Source organism: Sphaeramia orbicularis, chromosome 10, assembly GCF_902148855.1.
Source record: "Sphaeramia orbicularis chromosome 10, fSphaOr1.1, whole genome shotgun sequence".
Lineage (NCBI taxonomy): Eukaryota > Metazoa > Chordata > Actinopteri > Kurtiformes > Apogonidae > Sphaeramia > Sphaeramia orbicularis.
In genome coordinates, this window is record NC_043966.1 from 1,444,673 (window position 1) to 1,459,033 (window position 14,361).

The 14,361-nt window shown below is 40.0% G+C and overlaps 1 protein-coding gene across 1 annotated transcript in view; it reads left to right on the forward strand.

Moving 5' to 3' along the window:
* Window positions 1-5,843: 5,843 nt before the first annotated feature.
* Window positions 5,844-14,361, forward strand: part of LOC115426869 (protocadherin-1-like) — a 348,451-nt gene continuing 339,933 nt past the window's right edge. The window contains exon 1 of the mRNA XM_030145099.1: window positions 5,844-5,970. The gene's annotated coding sequence lies outside the window, so the exon portion shown is untranslated. The remainder of the gene's footprint in view (window positions 5,971-14,361) is intronic.

Consider the following 14,361-nt stretch of genomic DNA (forward strand, 5'->3'; position numbering starts at 1 on the left):
GAGCCTCGTTTTTCTGACCCACAGACCCAGCGGCCCCTTCACCTGGTGGAGTCCTTCTGCTACGCCCACCTGTGTATGTGTCTGCGTTGGTTCACCTGTTCTGTCTCCTGTGGACATGAGTTCACGTCACAGCGTCACACACTACAGACGTGGAACACGTTTCACTGACAGCTGATTCACACATAAACATGTCACTGAAGGACGTATAGAATTAGACCAGAAAGAAGAGGTTTACACGCTCATCACATGACTTCGTTATAAATACACAGAATGGCCTATATGTTCTATTCTATTCTATTCTATTCTATTCTATTCTATTCTATTCTATTCTACTCTATTCTGTTCTATTCTATTCTATTTTATTCTATTCTACTCTACTCTATTCTGTTCTATTCTATTTTATTCTATTCTACTCTATTCTGTTCTATTCTATTCTGTTCTATTCTATTCTACTCTATTCTGTTCTGTTCTATTCTACTCTATTCTATTCTATTCTATTCTACTCTATTCTGTTCTATTCTATTCTTTTCTGTTCTATTCTAATCTACTCTATTCTATTCTACTTTATTCTATTCTATTCTACTCTATTCTATTCTGTTCTATTCTATTCTGTTCTACTCTACTCCATTCTATTCTATTCTATTCTACTCTACTCTACTCTACTCTACTCCACTTTATTCTGTTCTATTCTACTCTATTCTATTCTACTCTATTCTGCTCTATTCTATTCTGTTCTATTCTATTGTACTCTATTCTATTCTATTCTGTTCTATTCTACTCTACTGTATTCTGTTCTGTTCTATTCTATTCTGTTCTACTCTACTCCACTCTATTCTACTCTATTCTATTCTATTCTATTCTGTTCTATTCTATTCTACTCTATTCTATTCTATTCTATTCTACTCTACTCTATTCTATTCTGTTCTATTCTATTCTACTCTACTATATTCTATTCTATTCTGTTCTATTCTATTGTACTCTACTCTATTCTATTCTGTTCTATTCTATTCTACTCTACTCTATTCTATTCTGTTCTATTCTATTCTACTCTACTATATTCTATTCTATTCTGTTCTATTCTATTGTACTCTACTCTATTCTATTCTGTTCTATTCTATTCTACTCTACTCTATTCTATTCTGTTCTGTTCTGTTCTGTTCTACTCTATTCTAATCTATTCTGTTCTGTTCTATTCTATTCTGTTCTATTTAACTCTACTCTGTTCTGCTCTGTTCTATTCTATTCTACTCTATTCTATTTTGTTATATTCTATTCTGTTCTATTCTACTCTACTCTACTCTATTCGACTCTATTCTATTCTACTGTATTCTATTCTGTTCTATTCTATTCTGTTCTATTCTACTCTACTCTACTCTATTCTTCTCTACTCTATTCTACTCTATTGTATTCTATTCTGTTCTTTTCTACTCTATTCTATTCTGTTCTATTCTGTTCTATTCTACTCTACTCTATTCTATTCTATTCTATTCTATTCTGTTCTATTCTACTCTATTCTATTCTATTCTGTTCTGTTCTATTCTGTTCTGTTCTATTCTATTCTATTCTGTTCTATTCTACTCTATTCTATTCTGTTCTATTCTACTCTATTCTATTCTGTTCTATTCTACTCTATTCTATTCTATTCTGTTCTATTCTGTTCTGTTCTATTCTATTCTATTCTGTTCTATTCTACTCTATTCTATTCTATTCTGTTCTATTCTACTCTATTCTATTCTATTCTGTTCTACTCTATTCTATTCTATTCTACTCTATTCTATTCTATTCTATTCTATTCTACTCTATTCTGTTCTATTCTATTCTTTTCTGTTCTATTCTAATCTACTCTATTCTATTCTACTTTATTCTATTCTATTCTACTCTATTCTATTCTGTTCTATTCTATTCTGTTCTACTCTACTCCATTCTATTCTATTCTACTCTACTCTACTCTACTCTACTCCACTTTATTCTGTTCTATTCTACTCTATTCTATTCTACTCTATTCTGCTCTATTCTATTCTGTTCTATTCTATTGTACTCTATTCTATTCTATTCTGTTCTATTCTACTCTACTGTATTCTGTTCTGTTCTATTCTATTCTGTTCTACTCTACTCCACTCTATTCTACTCTATTCTATTCTATTCTATTCTGTTCTATTCTATTCTACTCTATTCTATTCTATTCTACTCTACTCTATTCTATTCTATTCTGTTCTATTCTATTCTACTCTACTATATTCTATTCTATTCTGTTCTATTCTATTGTACTCTACTCTATTCTATTCTGTTCTATTCTATTCTACTCTACTCTATTCTGTTCTGTTCTGTTCTGTTCTACTCTATTCTAATCTATTCTGTTCTGTTCTATTCTATTCTGTTCTATTTAACTCTACTCTGTTCTGCTCTGTTCTATTCTATTCTACTCTATTCTATTTTGTTATATTCTATTCTGTTCTATTCTACTCTACTCTACTCTATTCGACTCTATTCTATTCTACTGTATTCTATTCTGTTCTATTCTATTCTGTTCTATTCTACTCTACTCTACTCTATTCTTCTCTACTCTATTCTACTCTATTGTATTCTATTCTGTTCTTTTCTACTCTATTCTATTCTGTTCTATTCTACTCTACTCTATTCTATTCTATTCTATTCTATTCTGTTCTATTCTACTCTATTCTATTCTATTCTATTCTGTTCTGTTCTATTCTGTTCTGTTCTATTCTATTCTATTCTGTTCTATTCTACTCTATTCTATTCTGTTCTATTCTACTCTATTCTATTCTGTTCTATTCTACTCTATTCTATTCTATTCTATTCTGTTCTATTCTGTTCTGTTCTATTCTATTCTATTCTATTCTGTTCTATTCTACTCTATTCTATTCTATTCTGTTCTATTCTATTCTGTTCTATTCTACTCTATTCTATTCTATTCTGTTCTATTCTACTCTATTCTATTCTATTCTATTCTGTTCTACTCTACTCTATTCTACTCTACTCTGTACTATTGTGTCTTTCCTCTTTTGTTGTTCTCTGTGAAACATTTCATGTAAAAAAAGGAAGTCGACTCATTAGATGAATTCTTCTTTTTTCTTTTTCTTTTTTGAGCCACAGAACGTCTTTGAACAAAAGTCTAAATCAGTTCCTAAAAACTGACCAGACCGTCTTCAACGCTGACTTTGTCCATCTGATTTAGCAGAAGTTTGGACTCGTCCGTCATGACCATAAACACACGACAACACGTGAACTATTCCAGACCTCGTGGAATGGATTTGTATTTAAATGAAACTGAACCAACCATCTGCACAAACCTAATCCATGTGTGTGCTACCGTCCCAGTAATCTGCTTTATTTATCCACCGTCCACATCCACAGCAGGTCTGTTCCAAAATAACAGCCTTTTACTGCACAGGAACACCACATCCATTATGGATCTGATATTATTTACTCAACATTTAGTCTTTATGTGTCATTTACATCATGTAGGTCTTATATTTATGCATCTAAGGTTGTAGTTTGTTGATTTAATGTCTATGAATGTCCTCTGTTCTATTCATATTTGTATGTTTTTGTCATATCTACAAGTAATGTATGGAAATTAGTTTTTTTTTTAATATAATATGGCATTTTTACATATTCAGGGATATTTTATACATTTTTCTTTTACTTTAAGGTGTAGAGGAGCGTTACTGTGGGCTGAACACAAACTAATACCACCACACATATTAGATACTTTGACTGTTTTATGATCAAATGTACATGAAGTTCATCCTTATTGTTTATTTCCCAGTGTTGTTTGTGTTTAAAGACTCAGATGTAGAAACATTTTGACAACATATGGGATCTAAAGTTCACTTTAACACCACATCCATTATGTATTTTATATTATTTACTCACCATTTAATCTTTATGTCATTCACATCATATATATCTTATATTTATGCATTTAATGTTGCAGTTTGTTGATTTAATCTGTATAAACTTATTTTCTATTCATATTTGTATGTTTCTGTCATATCTAGAAGTAATGTATGGAAATTAGAGGGGGTTTTAATATAATATGGCACCTTTACATATTCAGGGATATTTTATACATTTTTCTTTTACTTTAAGGTGTAGAGGAGCGTTACTGTGGGCTGAACACAAACTAATACCACCACACATATTAGATACTTTGACTGTTTTATGATCAAATGTACATGGATTTCCTCCCTATAGTTTCTTTCCCAGTGCCGTTTGTGTTTAAAAGTCAACAGCAGAAGCATGTGGACATCATGTTGGATGTGCAGCTCTTCCTCCAGTGCCTCTGTCCTGTTGGCTGGTGCTGTTGGATCCGTCTGATGAACTGAACAGAGCATACACTCCTCTGTTCTGCTGGAGAACATCTGTCATATTAAATAGACCCGGACACACCCGGACTACACTCGGTCCGGTCCGGTCCGGTCCGGTTCGGTGGGATCGGTCCGCGCGCCTCCGTGTCCGTGCGTTCTGCTCAGATGAGGATGAGGCTCCGGACCTCCGCCTCCTCTGCTCTGCTCGCGCTCCGCCCGTCCGTCACGTGCCGGTTTGCGCCTGTAGGTGGCGCTCAGAGCGCGAGAGAAGTGCGCTCCGGCTCTATGTGCGCACCCAGGACGGAGGAAGGGAGGAGAGAGAGAGAGGGTGGAGAGAGAGAGGGAGAGAGAGGGAGGGTGGAGAGAGAGAGGGAGAGAGAGAGAGGGAGAGAGAGAGAGGGAGCGATGACAGAGAGCAGCAGGAGGAGTGGAACAGTGGTGTAGAGGATGGAAACAGAGGAAGAGCTGAGGAAGCTTCACTGTCACACACACACACACACACACACACACACACACACACACACACACACACACACACACAGTGTGTGTGTTGGAGCTGCTGCAGTCAGACCTGTGGCTGAAAGAAAAGACAGAAAAGAACCTGAACCTGTTCACAACTAAACACTAGTGCAGACATGATGGACAGATGAGTGTGAAATGACAGGAGAGGGTGGGACACACTGAGAGAGGGAGCACCCCCCCACCCCCACCCACAGACCCCCACCCACACTGGAGAGTATAGAGAGTATATGGAGGAGGAGGAGGGAGAGCTTAGTAGAGACCAGAGAGAGAGAGAGAGAGGGAGGGAGGAGAGAGAGAGAGAGAGAGAGAGAGAGAGGGAGGAGAGAGAGAGAGAGGAGGGAGAGAGAGAGGGAGGGTAGCGCTCGCGCAGCCCTTTGGATCCACTCCACTTTCTCATCACACTCGGTGCAGCCGCGCCACCCGCTCCGTGCCGGACCGTGCCGGACTGCCCAGGACGCGGACGGACAGAGTTTGAGAGGCGGCCCAGAGGTGCCCGCGCGTCCGCCTGGAACTACCGGACTACCGCCGCAGCTGCAGGGAACTCCACTGCCGGACCTACTGCTTCTTCTTCTTTGCTTGGGTGATTTTTTTTAGTCTTTTTTCTCCTCCCGGTTCCGGTCCCGGTCCCGGTCGTCCGTCCGTTCTCCATCCCCTCCACTCCTTCTCCACCTCCCCGGGCAGAGCGCACCATCAGCGGAGGATGCTGCCGCCGCCGCTGTGACTGCGTCTCCGCGGAGTCAGTGAAGTGGTGACCCCCGGTCCGAACGGCCCTGCTCCACACCCCCGCCTCATCCCCCGTCCTCCGGCTCGGGCTCCAGCTCCAGCCGTGTCCCCGGAGAGAGAGAGAGAGAGGGCAGAGCGGCAGGCAGACCGCGGCGTTGACGCGCAGTCACGACAGTCAGAGTGGACAGAAACTGACAGGAATTATCAGCCCGCACGCCTTTCTGGATTGTTTGCATTTCTTTTCTGCGTTGTGGATTCTTAATTTGATCTTTTTCAACCCCCACCTCGGAGGTCTGGACAACCGGCTCCGTCTGGGGGACCGAGGAGGAGCGGAGCCTGTAGCCGGGCTGGAGCGCTCAGAGCCGGCGAACCGCGCGGATCTCAGTCGGTCCAGGTAGGAACTTGTGTCCGCACACCCCGGTTTGAGCCCAGTCTGAGGCTGTTTTAGATCTTTAGAAGGCTGCTGAAGCTTTAGAAGCTGTTCTGCTCATGTCAGAAGGGCTCCTGTCAGAGCTCTGGGCTGCAGGAGCCGCTTTACGCACGAGAATAGCGGCAGTGTGTGCACTGGAACAGTTCCACCCGCACCAGCACTGGGACGTTAATGCAAAAAAACACGCACTCGATGGAGGATGAATGTCCGGTGGGTGTTTGCACCGATGGCAGCTGCTCTGAAACACTTGTTGGTAAAACAGAGCGTTTGGATGGGGATGTTCCGGCTGTAATCCGCTCAGATGGCTGTTCCACCTTTAGTACACTACAGTCCTATTGATCCGGATCGATCCCCTCCGTCCTCAGCGTGTCTGTCAGTAATGAAATACAGCTTCTGTGGGTCACTCCGGGTGTTTACATCGAAAAAAACACACACAAAAAAACAACACACACACACACACACACACACACACACACAGGCACCACTCCTGCGAAAGCCCTGTTTGATGCATTCAGGAGCTCCTCCAGCAGGGCTCAGCTTCTGCCTGTAGAGCATCACATACAGGAGCTTCAGCTCAGAGGGGTTTCATTATGGCTCCATCTGAAGCTGGAAGAGTTCTGCAGGGACTCTCAGTCCACACAGAAGCCCATGAAACGGCAATAAAAAAAAAAAAAAAAAAAAAACATCATTGTAATCAGAGGTTTGTCTTCCCACTGTAATATTAGAGCTACGATGCCTTCAGGGACTCCTGGGGCTGCTGTAAAGCACATACACAGTCCATTCATCTGCGGCTGCTCATAAACCAGTCACACAGGCTCATATCTGTGTGTGTGTGTGTGTGTGTGTGTGTGTGTGTGTGTGTGTGTATGTGTGAGGCCTCCCAGGCACCTGTGGCATCAAACCTGACCCCCCCCCCCCCCCCCATGTTTAGGACTCTGTATGTTCAGTTCAGTCCAAATACAGGCTTCGTTGTGTGTGTGTGTGTGTGTGTGTCGTCTGTTAACACAAGTTTGGACTCAAATAAAGGTGGTGTGAACTGTGATGAGGTGGACGCTGGCAGGTGATGATGAAGATGAAGATGAAGGACCGAGAGTGAGGGAGGGAGCGTCACCGCCGTGGAATCCAGTCAGTCCAGTCCCTCTGGTTTCTGGTCTCTGCTGTGGTGAAGATAGAAAGAAAAAGAGAGAGAGAGAGAGGAAAGAGGGTGGGCGTCCGAGCTGCTCCACATGATAGAGAAAGAGAGAGAGAGAGAAGGGGAAGAGGAGGGAGGGTGGAGGGTATTTACATGCAAACTGCATCTGCCTCCCCTCACACAGCGAGCAGCAGTCGTAGTAAACGCTTTCCAGCAAATCAGACGTCCTCCTCACCCTCACCCTCGTCTTCATCTTCTGGTCATATCTACTGTAAGTTCCTGTTGGAATCCAGTGTGCGTTCCGCTTCACACTTGACCTTTGACCCCTCTACGTTTCTTATGGGTCTTATGAGTCTTATCTCGTGACTCCCATGTTTCACGCGTCGCAGCCTGAAACCGGAGCAGGAGATGTCGGTCAGTTGTGGGAGCGGTGTATTTCCTGGAGTGAGCGGAGCGCTGACCTACTGTACTGTGGATTTACAGAAGGAAAAAAAACACACATTTGCAGCAGGAATTGTGGCTTTAGCCCCTAAAAGCCTTTTGTGTCCGTTCCCACATGAATTTTTTAAACCTTTCTGAAGTGATTTATCTCCATTTATTCTAATATTAGACTCAGTATTTTGTATATTTCAGTAAAAATCGTATTTTTCTGTATTTAATTCACAGATCATGTAGGTGTCCATAAAATCTCAGATAAAGCTGAGGCTTATTATGATCAGAAATGGACAAAACTGAAGAAAAAGTGACGTTTGCAGTAAATTCTCTCATTCTCTGAACATGAACCCAGTGTGTCCATCCACTGTCGCTGATCCAAGTCCACTGGTTTTACTGGGGAATCAGTGTTTTCTGTTGATTGAACCTTCTGTCAAAATGATTTATGTCAGTTTTATTCTAATATCATGCTCAGTGTTTTGCATATTTCAGTAAAAATCCTGTATTGTCCTATATTTAATTCACGGATCCTGTAGGTGTCCATAAAACCTCGGATGAAATTGAGGGTTTTTGTTATCAGATATAGAGAACACTGAAGAAAAAGTGACGTTTGCAGTTAATTCTCTCATTAACTGAACATAAACCCAGTGAGTCCATCCACTGTCATTGATCCAACTCCACTGGTTTTACTGGGGAATCAATGTTCTCTCTAGATTTAACCTTTCTTAAGTGCTTCATCCCCATTTATTCTAATATAATGCTCAGTATTTTGCACATTTAAGTAAAAATCCCGTATTTTCCTGTATTTAATTCAATGATTATGAAGATGTTCATTAAATCTCAGATTAAATTCAAAGGTTATTTTATCAAAAGTAGAGAAAACTGAAGAAAAAGTGACGTTTGCAGTAAATTCTCTCATTAACTGAACATAACCCCAGTGTGTCCGTCCACTGTCACTGATCCAGCTCCACTGGTTTTACTGGGGAATTAATGCTGTAGAAGATGACGGTGTTTCCATGTTCACACTCACTGTTTTGTTCATATTTATTCATTTTACTTATTTTATTTGTTTTAGTCCTTTTTTTTTGTCTATTTTATTTCTTTCTTCAGTTTTGTTCTTATATTGTTCATGTTACTTATGATTATTATTCATTTTTCTTCATTTTATTGGTTAATTTGGCTGTTTTTGTTCATTTTGTTGCTTAATTTATTCTTTTTGTTTACTTCATTTTAGTTACATTTTTGCTTCCCCCCCCCCCCATGTGATTCCTTATTTTGTACATTTTTTATTCATTTTGGTTCATTTTACTTATTTTTGAACATAAACCCAGTGTGTCCATCCACTGCTATTATGGGTTTTACTGGCGAATCAATGTTGTAGAAAATGACGGTGTTTCCACGGTAACTACGGAGCCTCTGAACGTCCAAATGGGTCATATCTGATGACTATGAAAAGACAAAGAAGTGTATTTTACACCAATTATTCCCATGTATTGACAGGATTAGTGGATCAGAAAGTATGAAACCGTTTATTTTGGGTCTTTATGGGTTAAACACACCCACAGCGCCGACCCTTTTTGCTTGAAATGTCTTTACTGAGGGGTCCAAGTGTCAGAACTCCTCTGTGTTTTGTCTCTTAACACTGATAACTCGGTGTGTGTGTTGTAGTGACAGTGCGTCGTCGTTACTGTCACTGGCAGATAAGCAGCTCATTAACAACTCAGAGGTTTGGATTTCTGGTCAAAGTGCACAGATATCACCAACCCGCGCTCCGACTCAGAAATCTGTCAATCTGCAGGAGGCGGTTTTGCTTCTTAACACTTAAGAGTGTTTCCGGTGCGTGTCGTCGCTGTGAAGGACAGTTTATCGTCTTTACGGAGGAAGAGGAGCTCGTTATATGTGTGGATTTTGGTCACAGTGTAAAGAATGGACGGATATGTGATCATATGATGAGATTCTGAGGAGGCGTCTGGTTTTTTAACACCTCTAACGTGACCAACAGACAAAGTAGTGGCAGCTCTGGTGTAGTTTGGTTGATTTTTTGGACAGTTTTACATGTTTGTTGTGAATTAAACAGACGAGCAGTTCATTAATAGGAAAAAGAGTAGACTTTACAGCCAACGAATAGAATAGAATAGAATAGAATAGAATAGAATAGAATAGAATAGAATGTCAGTGCAAAATACCACTGTACAGTTCAATGAAATTTGGTTTTAGGTTCTGTAAGGGGCTCAAAGAAAATACACACATCAATTATAAAACAGTCAAAAATACATACAATAAAAAATACACATAAAAATAGTCAAGTAAAAGAGACTCTCACACACACACACACACACACACACACACACACACACACACACGTACACAAACAAAAGTGAGTCCAGTATCAAAATGTGCTGGATGTGCAGGTGACAGTAACGACTATAATGTGAAGTCTGAAAGCAAAGTGAGTAGTTTACTGTTCAGTTCTAGATAGATAGATAGATAGATAGATAGATATATAGATGGATGGATGGATGGATGGATGGATGGATGGATGGATAGATAGATAGATAGATAGATAGATAGATAGATAGATAGATAGATAGATACATAGATAGATAGATAGATAGATAGATAGATAGATAGATAGATAGTGCAAAAATGTCAGATTAATAGATGGATAATTAACAAAATGAATAAAAATTAGTAAAAATGAATAAAATAAGGGGAAAAAATCCAAACATAAGCATCAAAATCAGAAAAGACAAAAAAAGAGCAGCAAAATTAGTGAAAAATTATCAAAATGAGACTACTTTTTTTTTTTTTTTTTTTTTTACAAAATAGACAAAAAAATGGCTAAAATAAACCTAAATTACTGATACAAAGAACAAAAAGGACAAAAAGATTGAAAAAAAAAAAGCAGCAAAATTAGTGGAAAAATTTGCAAAATGAGACAAAATGAATAAAAAAAATTAACAAAATAGACAAGAAATTAGCAAAAATCAACTTAAATTAAACAAGATAGCTAGATAGATCATGCAAAAAATGTCAGACTAATAGATGATTAATTAACAAAATGAATAAAAATGAGTTAAAAACTTAACAAAATAAGGAAAAAAATACAAACATAAGCATCCAAATCAGTAACGACAACAAATAAGCAACAAAATTAGTGAAAAATGAACAAAATAAACAAGAAAATAAACGTAAATTAGTGACAGTGAACAAAAAGGATAGATCGATAGAATGCACGTATAAATACACCTGTTTTTAAGATTTGTTTCAGTGAAATGTTTCTGTCTGTGAATAATCGGTTGTGTCTGTTACTGGGAAGTCATGTGTTTGTTGTTTTCATTTCCTTCCATTTGAGTGCATGTCAGTAAGAACAGTCTGCTCACATTTCCTGTGGGCTTTATTATCGGCATCGGCCTGTTTTGTATCTACTAGAGTGTCAAGTGTCTGTTTATTGGGATAGAAACTGTTCTTAAACCTGGTCGTGTGGCTGGAGGGGGGTTAGAGAGGGGCTTTTCAGGTGGGGGGGGTGGGGGGGTGGGGTCTGCAGAGGTGTTTTCCCTCCAGCGTCACGTCCAAACCTCATTCATGGATCATCTTAGTCTGGTTCCTGCCGTCGTGGCGTGTCTTCAGGTTTTCGTGGCTGAGGCGGGGATACTGTCCCTGAGGTCTGCGGCCGGTTTTGGCGGGGAGGCCTCGCTGTCACCTGATCCGCCGCCACCGATGGAGGGCGAGGTCTGAGGTTTGATAAGGGAATCCTGGGAATCCGTCCTGTCTCCTTTAATTTGGAGGCGGATCCGTCCAATTCTGACCAGATAAAATAACACCAGGCGTCACGGTCATCGCAGGAGGGAGGGAGGGAGGATTAGTCAGCAGGGAGAGGAAGAGGAGGAGGAGGAGGAGCAGGAGGAGGAAGAGGAGGAGCAGGAGGAGGAAGAGGAGGAGGAGCAGGAGGAGGAGCAGGAGGAGGAGGTCAAACTGAGTCCGTTCTGCACATTTCTGCGTAAAAATTGCAGATCTGAGTGGTGTTGTTAATGCCCGTCATTAGGACAGCGGCTCGGAGAATGGAAATGGGTTTGGGTGTGAAATGGAAGCACACACACACACACACACACACACACACACACACACACACACTAGGAGTAAAACCAGGGGCGTCTGATTTGACTTTTCATGGCAGGTTTCATTTTAAAATGAGATTAAAAAAAAAAAAGGAGGAGGAAATCTTAAAATAAAAAATAAAAAAACTCCTATTCAAAGCAGCAGCTGCAGTTCAGTGCCGCTGCGTTTCCCTCTTGTTTTTTTGGGGGGTTTTTTTTGGACTAATTAGTTGTAAAATATCTCATGAATTATGAGCATTTTAACCAGATCGTCACATTTTCTTGTCATAATATTTCAACGGCTCAGTTTCAGAGGGGTTTCTTGAGTAAAAGACGGACAAACTGTTAATATTAAAGGCATTAGGAGCAGAAACAGTGGAGACCTGGTGGAGTTTATTTACAGGTTTACCACGAGGTCAGAGGTCAAAGGTCAGATATGTCATCAGTGCAACAGAAATGTGGATCCAGAAGCTCATATTAGAGGAAAAATGACACTGAAGTGCATTTTTTTCTTTTTTTTTTATCATCTTTAAACTTGTGTTTTTGATTACTTTGCAGTGAAAAGCAAGTTGTAACTCCTCAAATGTTAATAAATCTGGCTTTTTCCCCTCATTTTCTGCAGTGAATGATACGAAAATAGGGAATATTACGTCCATTAGGAGCAGAAACAGTGTAAACACGATGGATTTTATTTTCAGGTTTCCTACAGACACAGAGGTCCAACATATCATCAGTGGAACAAAAATGGGGATCCAGAAGCCTATATTAGAGGAAAAATTACACTTTGGTGCATTTTTAAACTGTATTTGTGACTAATTTGCAGTGAAAAGCAAGTTCTAACTCCTCAAATGTTATGAATTCTGCCTTTTTTTCCTCAGTGAGTGAGGCTGAAACAGGGAATATTACATCCAGTAGAAGCAGGAACAGGGTAGATGTGATAGATTCATGAAGAGTCAGAGGTCAAAGGTCAGATATATCATCTTTGCAACATGAATATGGATCCAAAAGCTCATATTAGAAGAAAAATGACACAGGCTCATCTTTACGCCTGTGTTTTTGACTGATTTGCAGTGAAAATGAGGTTCTAACTCCTCAAATGTTAGGAATTCTGCCTATTTTCCTCAGTGAATGGGACTAAAACTGGGAATATTTCATGCATTAGGAGCAGAAACAGTGTAGATGTGATGGATTCATGTTTATTTTCATGTTTCCCATGAGGTCAGAGGTCAGATATATCGTCAATTCAACTAGAATGGTGATCCAACAGCTCATATTAGAGGATAAATGACACATCAGTGCACTTTCCTTTTATATTAAGCTTCTTTAAAACTACATTTTCGATTAATTTGTAGTGAAAATGAGGTTCTAACCCTCAAATGTTAGGAATTCTGCCTTTTTTCCTCAGTGAATGGGACTAAAACTGGGAATATTTCATGCATTAGGAGCAGAAACAGTGTAGATGTGATGGATTCATGTTTATTTCCAGGTTTCCCACAGAATCCAGGGTCAGATCTATTATATTTGGCTCTGGATTCAGGACGTCGTCCAGGTCTCAGTGTCCAGAAAAGAACGAGGAAATGTTTCAACACGACAACAAGTTCCAGTGTTGGAACTGCTCTGTGCTTTTTCTTCTTTTCTCTCCATGAGCTTTAAGTTATGAGTGTAATTTCCGAGTCTTTTCCTCAGATCCTCCTTTTTTCCTGCCTGGGCGTTTCTTAAGTGGATCCTCGGTGACTGCAGGCTGAATCCGTCCGTGTTCAGGTTATTATTACGTCCATTAGGATGGGCGGCGGCGTGGACGTGACAGATCCATGTTTTAGGTGCAGGTTTTCCCTCAGAATCAGAGGTCAGGTATATCGTATGTGAAGCTCCTCCAGCTTCCATCAGTGTGATGGTGTAGGCTGAGGAGGACGCCGTGGATCCGCCACGCTCAGGTTTATCTGGGCCCGCAGAACGTGCTGTTCTCCGGTTCTGCTGTAATAAGGCTTCGATTCGCTGGGGAGCTCAGGCCCCGATGATGTCACACTACATCGCCCATGATGCCTTGTTTCGACCTGGTGGTGGAGCGAGAAATGACTTTTACTGGATAAGCTACGATGTAGTTTAACCCATAAAAACCCAAACATCCACTGATGGAAACTGTGTGATACCTGCTGATCCACTAATTATATCAATACATGTAAAGAAGTGGTGTGAAATGCAGTTTTACTTGAATTATTCAGAGGATAAAACTTGTAAAATGAGAATAAAATGAGCACAAAATAAGGAAACATTGAACAAAAAAAACCTTGAAATGTAGCATAAAAGTGAATAAATACGTCTGAAGTGAGGAGAAAATGAGAAAAATACTTAAAAAAATTAGTACAATGTAACATTTTTTAAATCTGGAACCCTGTATTTATTCAGTTAACCCTCAAAAACCAAAACCATCTACAGATCTGAACTGTTTAATAACTATTGATCCACTAATCCTATCAATCCATGTCAATAACTGGTGTCAAATACAGTTCTTTGTCTTTTCATGGTCATCAGATATGACCCATTTGGATGTTCAGAGGCTCCGTAGTTACCATGGAAACACTGTCATCTTCTACAACATTATTCCCCAGTCAAACCCATGCAGTTGGATCAGTGACAGTGGATGGACACACTGGGGTTATGTTCAGATAATGACAGATTTTATTGCAAACGTCA